General features: G+C 33.5%; 1 protein-coding gene across 3 annotated transcripts in view; it reads left to right on the top strand.

Moving 5' to 3' along the window:
• The window catches only part of PLXDC2 (plexin domain containing 2), a gene marked incomplete at both ends in the record, with an annotated part of 380,548 nt that overhangs the window by 306,889 nt on the left and 59,580 nt on the right, over positions 1 to 14,079 (top strand). The window lies entirely within an intron of this gene.

The following is a 14,079-nucleotide window of genomic DNA, read 5'->3' as shown; positions in this document are numbered from 1 at the left end:
TGGGAATAAGTCCTCTCTCATGTTCAGCATCTAAAAAGTCTTCCTCTGGTGGAGAACCAAGTGTTTCAGTTCTTGACTAGTTTATGTTGCAGCACTTTTTATTGTCTGAGGATCCTGTGTCTTATCATATTGCTACAGCATTTGCTGTTGTGATAGAGGCATGTTCAAGAGTACTTTTAAAGTTATTAAAGTCTAAATTTCCTAACTTTGAGGCGCCCACTATAATACTGTGGTCAGAGCAATATAATTTATTATAACCTCTGTTTTGTTTTCAATTTGATGTTCCAATAATTCCCTTTATATAATGGATTTCAGATTGTGAAAAGCAAGCAGGCAATTAAGATTCTTGAAGTAGATTTTTAACTTAGCTGTATCTCCAGAGTGGAAAGAAGCCAGGGATTGTGGTCATGTATATTCATATTTTGCTGACATCCCATGTAAATTGCCATCATATCTGGAGTTGCTCAAAATCTGTTTAGATCACCACCAAAATGAATTTAAAGAATTGCATTTTAATATGAAAATTTAAATAATACTGAACTCAAACATGAAAGATGCCCAAAAGAATTAAGTAGAAGACCCTGGTATGGGAACATACATAATTCCAGTTGCAGTTCAGCAGCTGTAAATCTTTCTAAACTATGCATCTGTGTTAACTGCCCATCTCCTGTGTTTCCCTGGCATCCTAGACAAACCTTCATCATTATGATTTTGCACAGAGCTTGTAGGTCTTGTTTATTTTATCTGTCTCCTTTTCTAAGCTCTGGTTTATTAAAGTATATTTTGTGTCTCTGGTTTATTAAGGAGCTTTTATTAAAATAATTCAGTAAGACCAGAAAAGATTTTTTTCTTCCATCCATCTTAATTTCTCCATTGAAATTATGAATTTACCTGGTACGGTATAAAATGAATGAATGAATGAATGAATGAATGAATGATGATTCCAAATGAAGAAATCATGACTAGTTTGTCTGGGAACAAAGACCTTCCCAAAATGAGGGGCTTTCAGTGCTGAACTCAAGAAACTTTAGGGATGATCAAAGCAAGTTAGTAAGCCAACCAGGGTACTATTCGTAAGTGTTATTATGGCAAATGAATGTTTGAGACACTTAGAAATCTACCTTCCACTGGGTTTCATAATGGTTTTAAAAAACACTTTGGTGGAAACAAGCAATTTTGACAATCAAAATGCATCCACAAATTGGAAATGACTGTAATATTTATACATCTATTTTATTGAGAAATTTCTCTGACAGACATTGCACCCAAGAAATTTTAAAAATATTTAACTCATATGGCACTTAGTACAATGGAGGAAACTGAGACTTCCAGGAACTAAGTTATTTGCACAGATTCTCATTTCTCTTGAGTGATAAGTTTAAAATTGAACCTCCATCTGTGTGATTCCATGGCCTGTGGTATGGATGCCTCACCTGTTCTGCCTCGCACCTGCCAGACTGCAGGTGCACTGAGGAAGTTAATCTTCATTGGTTCCTAAAATGTTCATTGCTTCAGTAGACACACTACTGAAAATATGTTCATAATTGATGTTGCAAGTAACTTACATGCCTTTGAAATTGTCATAGAAAGAATGCAGAAGAATATTAAGCAAAGCAAAAGATTTTTGTATATTATAGTGTTTTTAAATAAAAAGATTAATGGGGAAAATGTGGTGATATATATGAATGAAAAAAATAATTCATCAAAGAATACTACAAAAAAAATCTGAAAGTTTTATGCATGTTACCATTTGGTACTTTTGTTGAATACAAACACTGGTTTAAAGTCTAGGATTTATTTTTAATTCTCCAGCCACCCATTCATATACATATCAAAATCTGCTTAATTAATTGGTTTAACTATGGCTCATTGCACTTTTGTTCAATTTAATTTCCCCACTGCATTTATTTATGTCTCCTTAGACCTGTAATCTTTAAAATGTTTTGATTTTTTATGAGAATTTTCCTTGACTTAAGAGCTTTTATTAAAATAATTCAGTAAGACCAGAAAAGTCTTATCCTAAGCAACACAAAAATTGCCTCTCAGATTTTTTTCTTCCATCCATCTTAATTTCTCCATTGTGTTCATTTATCACTGAATGATAATCAGTTACTGGTCATTATTTGAGCTCTCAAATTGGGCTTACTCTAAAAAGAAAAGATAATTTAAACTTGTTTATTTCCTTTAATTTCTATTTTTGGGGAGAAAAAAACTAAAGCAGAATGTCTATAATGGCTTACCCAAGGTCTAGGAGAATAAAATCCATGATCAAAAATGTTTGCTTAGAATAGATGTCCATTTTTACTTCTAAGTAAAAATGTTTTTCTTTCTTCATTGCAAATTGAGAGGATTTGAATCAATCAATTTCAACTATACTTTATATCTTCACTTATTCAACAAAAGTTTTGAGTGTCTGTGTTCCGGTTACTAACTGAGATTGTCGGTTCAGTGATCAACAAAATAAGAAAAGATCACTTCTGAGATAGAACTTACACTTTGAGTATGAGGAGACAGATTTTAAGCAAATAGAGGTAGCAGTGAACATGAAACACAGAGGTAGTTAGAACAATAATCAAGTATTAATCAAAGCTACAGCCATCATGGTGAGGGCAGAGATGTATTTCAAAGGAAGTGGCAAGTGCATTGGTCTTATAGTGTGTTTAAGCTTGATCTGAAAAAGAATGGGAAACAACACAGTGATTTGAGAGCATTGTGGGTGAGATCAAAAGGGTTGCAAGGACAACTTTGCAAGGACAACTTTTGCAAGGACAAACCAGCAAGAGTGATGAGATTTCCATCTTTAGAGTTTAGAAAAACTTAAACAGAGGGGTAATGTGAGTTAATTTTATTTTAATAATACAACTCTGCTCCAAAAATAATTGCCTTTTTTACCTTTTTCTTTTTTGGTTTTTGAGGCAACAAGAATGAAAAGGGAGAGAGTGGTAGAAAGAATGTGCTGTTGTGTACAGGAAGCTGGTAGCAGCTTAGACAAGAATAACTAGAATCGGGAGAGATGAATGAATGTTATGTGTACTTTGGAAGGAGACAAGTTTCTCACTAAAAGATAAGAATGAAGAAAAAGGGAAAGGAAAATGAAGGATACGTTCTAGATTTCTGTTGTGCTATTTTATGGATATTTTGTTTACTGAGCTAGGTAAAATGGCACAAGAAAAATAGACTGGGGTGGGGCAAAATAAAGATTTTGGTTGGCAGCAGATTCAGTTGGAGATGCCTATCAGATTTTAAGTGGAAATCTTGAGTAGGTGGCTCTGTATAAACCAGAAATTATACAATTATACAAAGAGATTATGGCTAGAGGTTCAGATTGGAATGTCATTATCATATAGATAGTGTTTAAATTCATCAGAACAAATGATATCAGCTATGGAGAAATGTAAATTGAAAGTAGAAGTTCCAGGAAGTAGCCTGTGGCATGGGTATTGAGATATAATACAAATTTTCATTACAAAAAATATTTTAAAGTATATTTTTATATACATATGTCTATATAGACAGGGAATACCTCTGAAAAGATATAGGCAAGGGATACCTCTGAAAAGAGAGTAATAACAATATTTGTCCCTGTGGATATGAACTTGAGGAAAAAAGGAGGAATCAGCAAAGGAGATAAAAGATAACATAAACACATTAAAGGGTAGAAATACAGTCTTATTCATCTTAGTGTCTTCCACAATCCCCAGCACAGTGTCTGCCTAATATGGGACTTTAATACATGGTTGGTTTAAACTATGTAGATAACTGAGATCAGAAATTTCCACTTTCCTGAGTATTCTAATTGCCCACTTTATTAATAACCATCTACTTTGACAGTGTCATAAATGGTTATCAAAGGAACTAAATTGATGCCTGGCATAAAATGTCAACACTCATAAAAAAGCATTTTGAACACTGGGGAGTTAGTGTCTTGGGGACTTGCTTTTAAAGGATTTTCTATCATTTTGCTATGTTAAATTTCCCTTTTAAAAAAATCTATAGCAATAACTTAGAGATTTGCTGTACTTTTTCTTTTCCCTACAAGTGGTGCTGTGGTTTTATTTGTTTTATTTTATTGACCATTGCTAGCTTCAGTAGGGACTGAGGCCTGTTTTTGCAGTTGCTGAGACACGAGGGTGGGGAGGGCCTTGGAGGGATCCAGCCATTGCTGTGAACGTGCAGTGCTGGTGGTGGTGGGTGATGCCTGTTTGTGGCAAAACCACTCTCTCTCCTCTTTGGGGTTCCAGATCTGAGACTCAGCATCTGAGAACTGTCATTGTGCCTCTATGTCTGCACCAGCCCCAAATGGGGAAGGGGCAGAGGGGAAAGTGCAGTCTTAGAGCATGTTCTCAGTTCTTCTCCTTACCAGAAATTCAGCTTGTTTGAAGTACCCTAGCATTTTCCTCTTAAGCAGAAATGTTTGTCTCCTTGTTTCTGTTCTCATTCCTCAAGGCTCCTGGCTAAACTAGCACCCCTACCTCCTGTGTCCTCTTCCCTGGACAGGGAAACTGCATGAGTTGAAAATTGGCATGAAGAGAAAAATGTTAATATATCATCATATTCCCACTTGTAGAATTTGCATTTTTACCATATGCACATGTTACTGATATTGCATTAATCAGCATATGAACATTTTTAAAAGGAAGGACATGTATATAGATAATATATTACAGTGTGCTAGTAAAATATGGATACTATGGTAGATAATACTAAAGCAAAGGAGTCTTTCAGGAGCAGAAAATTATCACTGCTTAATGTATCAATTACATTTGTTTCCTCTGGAAAAATGGCATTTGGCTCAGTAGCCTTTGGGTATAAAATGCATATATTTATTTTGAGTTTCGGAAAACAATGGTGTTGATCTATCTACCTACCTATCGATCTATCTTTTAGTATCTGCTTATGTACCTATCATTTTTCTTTTTGCATTTTGATCTCTATCTCTACAATCTGCCAGTCACATAAGGATGTCTGTGAAAACAGAATAGAAACCATTTGTCCTTTTTTCCAAACTTTAAAGCAACGGGTGCTCAAACCAGGCCTCCTGATACTTCAAGGCATTCCTTTAGTCATCTTTGATTTTCCAGTAAGTGAGTACTATGTTTGCTTTCCATCTGAACACCATTTGGTAAACTGGATATAAAAGTCTGTAGAATCATTCAGCGTCACATCTGCTTATAATTGTTTTTACAAGATATTCCAAGTGATTTCAAAATTTTACTTATCTGGTTGTATTTTATGTGGTGATAATTTAGAAAACAAAAAAACTTCAACAAATGCAACCTAATATTTATAGAGCATCTAAATAGTGAACATTTTAGTGCTAAATTATATATCCTATTTTCTTTTCTTGCCTGCACTTATAAAATAATGAGTTCCCCCGGAAATAATTAAAAGTTAATTGTCCAAGAATGAAATTGAATTTGCTCAATTTGAAAACAGTAGGTGCTAAATTGTTATGGGAAAAAATATGATCATTAAAGGACAAGGGAATACAAATTTTAAAGCAAGAAAACAAGTTCACACTTGGTTTCTGTAAAAAAAATTAACATTACTATTTGTATTGATATCACCTTAGATTAACAGTTTTATTGAACTAACTGACATTGTGTTAAAAGGAACCATTTAATAAAAGTACTTTATGGTTTAGCGATTTGTCTTGCTGGCAATCTAGTATCAAAATATAGAAAATATTCAAATTTCAGTATGTTCATACTGAAGCCAGATCTTTAATACTTATGTAAGAAAGTGATAAAAATGTCATTGAGAGAGTTTCTGATATTTTGCTTTCTGCTAGAATCTATCTCCAAGTAAAATTGAAATATGACTATTTCATAGTTCTTAAAGTTCTAAGATATATACATTAAGATTTAATGAAATTTTTAAATACTACCATTTATTTTCTTTCCAGACCTGAATCAGAAATATAAGTTTCCCCAATAAAAGAGCTTTCCAGTATTTTTGAGGAAAATTATATAATAGCAGTTCTGTAACTGATGGGAAAGTGGAGGGAATTCAGTAATTCAGCAATGCATATATTAATCCTGTTACTTATTTCTAATGACAGCTAGGTAGTACTATATCTTTTTATGTAATTTTAGGGCAGTATAACCAAGCTCGTATATGTTATTATGGAAAATAAAGAAGGAAGTATTTGGAATAAAAATAAGATTGATTCAAAAAATATTAACATTCAGATATTACTTTTCTGATATATTATAGAAAGGGATTAGACTCTTTTTCCATCCTAGATGGCCACTTTTTCACCTTAGTTTTTGAATTTTCAGTTCAATGACAAGTCATAGTCAAGGGGGAACTATTCTTTCATGAAGCATGACCTTGGTTGCAAGGATTTCTAATGATAGGTTTGCCTAAAAACACATAGATTTTGTATGCCTAAAAGAATGTCTTCTCACCGCCACAGAAAACCAATGTATTGACCTGTGCTTGAATCAGAATTAATCCCTCCCTTCTCTGCACTCAGCTAGTACATACATTTATCGTTCCCCAATTGCCTGCTGTTGCTGTTGCTACTACTGGTAAATCTCAGGAGCTTGAAAGAAAGGACATGGGTGGATGATTTAAGGATAAGAATGTCTTATAAATGGAGATACTTAACATAATTATTATAGCTACCGTTTGATCTACGTGCCAAATTCATAGGAAAGTCTTTGACTAAAATATTTTAATTCTATTATCTCATTTAATCCTTGTAATCATATTAAGAGACAAGTGTTGGGATCCCTGTTTTACAGTTTAAATAAATACAAATTACAAATGTTGAAAAGCTTATCCAAGGTTGCAAAACTCGTAATTGGTGGAGGAAGGGTTTAAAATTTAAAAAAATGTGAGGATGCATGTATGCTTGTAGAGATGAAAAAAAAATATGCTCAGTTAATATTGCTCCATTAATCTTCCACATCCAATCTTATAACATGTAGCTTTGCCAAGTATGTGTGCATGCTGGACAAGCATTGGGAAGAGGAAGGCAAACTTCCCTGAGCACTAAAATGGTTTAGCCTATTTACACTAACCTCCATTTGAGCATATTTGAATAGTTTGCTGTGAAAGATACATGTGGAATGTCCTTTAACAATATTTAAACCAAAGTGCATGATCCGCACGATAAGGTCATCATGAAAATTAACCATGAATTCAAGAAACTAGTAACAATAGCACAGAGATAGAGTGCTCATGGACCAAGAAAAATAAGATTAAAATAGCATGTAGCAAAAAATGGTATATGAAAAATATATTTCATATAGGAGAATTTTCACCTATGTCTGTATTACTTTATTCCTTATCAAGTTTTCTACACATGTGTAGGGGTAGGAAGGCAACTAAGCAGGTTTTCTGATCCAGCAGATGGTAAAGTGTCTTGGAGCCCTCAGTGGCTTTCTCTGGCTTTTACTGAGCTGTTACATATAGAGCAGCAACCAGGTAGACAGCAGGCAGGGGTGCCAGGAGGCCAGCAGACCCCCAAGCCCCCAGCAAGTCTTCACTCTCCGTGACTATCTTAATAGCCCCATGGCCCACAGAAGTAAACAAGATAGTTTGCAACAATGTAACCACTGCAGGTGCCCCATCAGGTAGGGCAATCCTAATGGTGGGAGGGCAGAAAAGCCTGAAAACCATTTACCCAACCATTTATCCTACAACATGTATCAGGAAACAGAGCATAAGCAAATCTCTTCATTCCCTGCACACTCAGTCTATGCAAAGAGAATAATTCTTGCTGCTTATTTCAGAAGAATGGACATAAAATAATGCAGACACTTCAATTTTAACATGCAAGTATAAACCTAGATTGTCTAAAATGACATAGTAAACAAGAATATATACATGGTAGTAGATAAAGAAAATGTAGAGTCCAGGAAATTTGACTACAAAGACCTACTAAATCTGAACTCAGAATTTGTAAATAGAAATGACTGTGAAGTGTGAGAATCAGATTCATTCCCTAAATGCCATATACGGAGTTGTCTCAGGTGGTCTCGGTGCCCTATTTCTTGTCTCTCACAAGTGCAGTGGTTTGTCCCATGAATCATATGCTCACCCTGCCTAACAGCTCTCTGGGGGTTCCTGATACTGTTTACATTTTAACTGCTATTTTGGATTCAGCACCTGAGGTAGAGCTAGAATTCCTAGGTTGGTTTGATTGTTCTCCACCATGGAATTCTTGTGACAGATACCATACTGCTCACAAACCTGAAGTATTTACTCTCTGGCCTTTAAAGGAAAAGTTTCCCAGATAAATGGAGGGCATATAATAAATGTGTTGATTAATGGGGGGAAAGTAAAATATATATAAAATATATATAAAAATTATTTTGTGAGAAAACAATGACTATCTGGTTCTGCTGGGTTGAGTGAAGTGACCAGTGACAGCAGCATAAATGAGAAAAATACTGAGCATCCCCCAAGTCAGTAAATGAAGACCAGGTCAAACTCACATAATAGTGTTGAACAGTGATTAATAAAAATGATTTTGAGGGTATTGGACTGATGGGTCTTGTAAGCTGAAAGAGAATTACAGGTCAACATTCTATGCCACCTATTCTTATATGGTTTTTGCTATATTTTTCTGAGTCAAAGGGATGTTCTCTGAAATACTAAGTCAGTTTCATTAAAAGCAAATCTAAAGAAAAAAGTAGATATCCAAGAATATTTCTGTTAACATAAGGTGACACTAACTGTATTTTATGAAGCAGAAAATTGCTTCACACCCAAATTCTTAAAATCCTTCTTTTTTGCCCCCTTTAATAAGACATAGAACATTTGTACACATGAGCTGCATAAAACTCTAATAGAATTAGCATTTAGTAATTTGATATTTTATATGCCTGACAAATCTGATGTGGAATAAAGCTAGGAAATAAAGAGGCAGAACACTGTTTTATGACCAAAATCATTCCTTAAAGTGGAATGAATTTACTACTCCATTTTTGGTAATTCCCATTAGGACCTGGGTCTGCTGCAATGTTAGAAACAGACCTTTCCAAGTGAGCTCACAAATTTATAGTGAAGAGGGAATAACAAAAATTTAAAAAGAAAACAAAATTGTATGTTTGCTAAAAGCCACTACTGTTATTCATGTTATTTTTTAAGTATTGATAATATAATGTATACAACTTGTATTCAAGAAGCAAATTGAAGTCTGGTATATAGTTTTTTTTTTTTCAAAATTCGTAAACATGCAGCTTTTAAAGACCAAGAAAAAAGAAATCATCTGATATAATGTTTGAAATGCTGTAACAAATTCTCGTAGTCTTGGAAATATGTCCACCAAAACCAATTTACTTCATGAAATGTTCACTCTAAAGAGTTTAGAAGATGAAATTGAATTCACCATGAGCAGACTATAACAATGGAGAACTAGAATGTTCTTTGACTAATATAAATTGATGAAATGGAACAATGATTATTTTCAAGTTTAAATGCTTAATGTAAGCGAAGATGAGTTGCTATAATATACAAACATATGTACATATACCATATATATTCTAATTTAACATGGATCTTACAAAATTTGTCACACAACAACAGTATTTCTTGAAAGATATGAGTGTTTTATCAAAGATTATTAAACAAGTATCTTTTAAGAGATGGTGTTCTCCTGACCATTTCAAGAGTCACTCAGTTATTATTATTATAATCACACATATTCAGGAACATAGAAAAAAGTTGCTTCTCTTCTTGGAGTGGCATCTTAATATTATGTTTTTAATGATCTCATAGTACTTGTCCGAAAGATTTAATTACCTTGTAAAATACAGTGATAACAAGACTGGATGACTAAAGTACACAAATGATTTAGCAAAATGCTTTTCAAACTTTCTCTTCTTAAGCAGGAGAAATAGTTTTGAAAACTATTGAAACTCTAAATACAATGCAATACAAAACTATGAAACTCTAAATACAGTGCAGATAATATTTGATCTTGAGTCCAGATGTGGGCGGGGTCTTCACAGTCGAGCTCTCTCATCTCTTCTTCACCAGCTCCAGCATTTTTTAAGGATTTCTGAAAAATAAACCCTGGTCAGAGTTTAAAAATCAGCAATAATTGCTGGTTTTTGTAGTTAATAGGTACCAACCTTTCTAATTTACCTGTTTGTTTGTTTTTTTCTGCAGATCATTTCCCAAATCCTCTAACCCAGTACGATCAGAAAGATTTGTATTTTAAGTAATGACAAAGAAAGGAAATTTATTCATCTAGGACAATTTATTGTAGACACAAGGACAAATATAATGGTCTATTCCCTCATTGTCCTTTTCTAAATGTTTATGGTTCCAAACAGGAGAAAAGAAAAGTTATGACACTGTTCTTGAAGAAACTAGAAATACCAGTGTTTTTCATTTTTCTGTAAATTTCAACATTCCAAGTAAAATTCTGAAACTTTTAATAGTATAATAAAAGTTAGGATAAAGACCATTTTTTGATGAGACAATTATCTCATCCAGGGATACTTGTTCCTCACCAAGTCCAATTTTGCTATCTTGGCAAAACAGAGGTGAGTAGATTCATGCATGGATGATGTTCCTGAGGAAAACAAACATCTCTAAAAGACCCGGAGCCATTAATCTGAGAAACATGGAATAAAAATTTTTTGGTGAGAGGATAACATGTTCCAGGGACATTGCACACCCAAACCCCCAAGGCTTTATGTTCCCTCTTCTAAGCCAACAACAAAGTAAAAGTCACTGCTCTTTCCACTTTATGCATTTAAAGGTACCGTTTAAATAAATAACATTTGTTACAAAGTGAAGAAATTTTAAGAAAAGTTGCCCAAACTTAGAATCCTGAAATTTCCAATATTATTTGTGACGGAGTATTTACTTTAGTGGCTCATGACGATGAAGAGGACTCTCTTTTTTCTCTCTCCCTGAATATTCAACTCTCACTTCTGTTCGACCAATAGAGAAAAGTTGAATGCTTGGCAAGGAATATCTAGACTCTTAAGAAATTATTCATCAAAAAGATTTCTCCTCTTTGTTTCCTAATGCTAAATTTGTGACTAAAAATACTGGCTCAGGAATTGGAGGGTGTTATATGGATTTTCAGTTACATATACAGGTGACATTGTTTTTTTTCCAATAAGCACTTTAGATATTTGTTAGATGCTATGGAAGGTAAAAAAGCATAAAATAACTCACAGATGTTGTGTACTTATACATCATGTGCTGAAAGAGTGTGTCATTGTTGTTGTCTCACTCATTTTACAGTCTCCATTTTACAGTCTCCATTTTACAGAACTGAATCTCCAATAATAACTCACTATAGATCACACAATTGATGGCAGAGTCAAGACATGAATCCAATTTCAGATATGCAATTCTAAAGCTCATGCTTGCTCTTCTAAATAACATGGCCTTAAGTTTTTACTAAGTCAAATGGGAATAATAATGGGGAACATTGCCAAGTGAGGTAAGAGTTATGTAACAGGCAGTTATTGAACACATGTCAACCACTGCATGCTCAGTGTCAGTGGTCTCTACTTTAACTCTTTTTCCATTTTATCCATATTAAATGAGAATGTGCTTTTTTCTGGCAGGGCCCCAGCAGCACGTTGAAAATCATTAATCAAGATATTGATTGTGAACTCAAGGCTAGAGCGTCTATTGCTCTTAGTGCCTGAATTCAGAAGGGGAGTCATATGGCAAGGTGGATTTTTGTTTTTTTAATGTGATGCAATATGCTATGCTCAGGATGTGGTAGTAAGCTGCCCAGAAACAGAATTCTAAAATTGCACATTTAATTAGGTAAAAAATAGAGCATATTTGGAGGGAATACTCACTTTGTAAGCACATATTCTAATGCTACAAAACTGATTAATTTTACTCTTTGAAATAATTCCAAATAATATCTTCCTTTTCTAAAAATAAAAATATGTAACATTATTTATTAATAATACAATATAAATTTTGGGAGTGCAGTTTCACACATTGATAAATGATTTGCCTTACCTACCCACCACCAGATTTCTAGGTGCTATTCCCCTTATCAAATTTACTCTATCTACCTTTTCCTCCATCCCCATTCCCTCCCCCCTCTGGTAACCACCATATTTTTCTCAGAATCTAGGAATTATTTTTGTTGTGATTTGTTAGTGTATTGGCTTTGGTTATTTATATCCCACATATGAGATAAACCATCCAGTAATTGTCTTTCACTTTCTGACTTCACTCAGCACAATCACATCAGGTTATATCCATGTTGCCCCCAAAAGCATTGCTTCATCTTTTAAATATTTGAGTAGCATTCAGTTGAGTATTTAACACAACTTCTTTATCCAGTCATCCATTGATAAGCATTTAGGTTGTTTCCATGTCTTAGCTACTGTAAATAATGCTACTATGAACATTGGGGTGCATCTATCTTTTCAAATTAGTATTTTCACATTCTTAAGATAAATACCTAGGAATGGTATTGTTAGTTTATATGGTTTTTCCCTTCTTAGTTTTTTAGGGACTCGCTATATAATTTTCTATAAATCCAGCAAAAAAGTAAAATTATTCATTTTTTTTCACACCCTTACCAAAACCTGTTAGTTCCCTTCTTTTTTTTTTTAATATAAGTGCACACATTGTACAGATACGCAAGATCCTACCTCTACAAATATATGCCGTCACTATGTGTTCAACACTGCAGCACCAATAATCCTCCACCACGTTCATAAGCCTCCTCCCCGCTTAGGTTCTTCCTTCCTTTTTGTTAGTCACAGTTTGTAGTCTGATATTAAAAGTTTGTTTTGGTTTGTTATCCGTTCCTTTACTTTGCTTTGAATTTTTAAACATATCAGTGAAATCATCCAGTATTTATCTTTCTCCATTTGATATATTTTGCTCAGCATAATCCTCTCCCGTTTTCATACTTGTAGCAAATGTCAGATCTAGACTATTCTCACAGGTGTGAGGTGATATTTCATTGTGTTTTTGATTTACGTTTCCATAATAAGAGGTGAATTTGATAATTTTTTTCATGTGCCTTTTGGCCATCTGTATGTTTTCTGTGTGTATTCTGATCCTCTGCTCATATTTTGATTGAGTTGTTTATTTTGCTCTTGGTGAGTTGTGTGAATTCTTTATATATATTGGATATTAACTTTTCCTTAGATGTGTGTGATGTGCAAATATTTTCTCCCAGCCAGTAGGTTGATTTCTCTCTTTCTCTCTCTTTTTTTTTTTTTCGTGTGGTGGTTTCTCTCAATATAAGCATTTATTTTAAAAACATTAATAGTTAAAAATTAAATCCAATAGAGTTAAAATAATTAAAACATGATCAAATACTCAATGTATTCCATGAATATAAACATGTTTCATTTAAAGAATTCTATTAATCTAATTAATAGCACTGGTTTGGAAGATCATTTATTTAATCATTGCGATAGAAACATATATAAAAATCTAACATATTTTTCTTGTTAAAAATGTTAACGGATAGGGCTGGAAGGATATGTAGTAATATGATAATAAGTATGAATATAAGGAAGAAAGCAATGATGTGATCATTATTATGTAATAAAATTCTATCATTCTGGTTAATGCACAAAGAAAAGCAACTGAAAGTCATGACTATTGGAAGGAAAACAAGGTACCTGCACCTACAGACACAAATTAGAAAATACACAAAAATCAATAGCTTTCCATGTCAGAAATTATTTAGGAAATTCAGTAATTAAAGCTCTTTAACAAGAGAGAAATTAAAAAATTACTAACAGACTTGGTATAGTATAGATCCTACGTAAGGAAAACAATGAAAGTTTGATGAGATACTTTTTAGAACCAAAATACACAATTAAGTAGATGAAAATCTGAAATGTCAATTATTTTCCACATTGATCCTATCAAATTCACAATAAGATTTTTATGCAGAACATCAGGATGATATTACACAAATTACAGGGAGAATAGATGAGTGAGAAAACTTTAGAAATAAGATCAGTGATGGAAGACAAGATGTGTATTAAGTCATAGTGAAATCATTACAGGCATGGCCTAAGAAGGAAAAAAGCAATCAGTGGAAGAGTATACATATGGTAAAAAAAATTACTTCATATTTAGAAATGAATGGCTAATTAAAAACAG

Source organism: Talpa europaea (genome assembly GCF_964194135.1).
Source record: "Talpa europaea genome assembly, chromosome: 14".
NCBI classification, from domain to species: Eukaryota; Metazoa; Chordata; class Mammalia; order Eulipotyphla; family Talpidae; genus Talpa; species Talpa europaea.
This window is presented reverse-complemented; position numbering and strand designations above follow the sequence as displayed.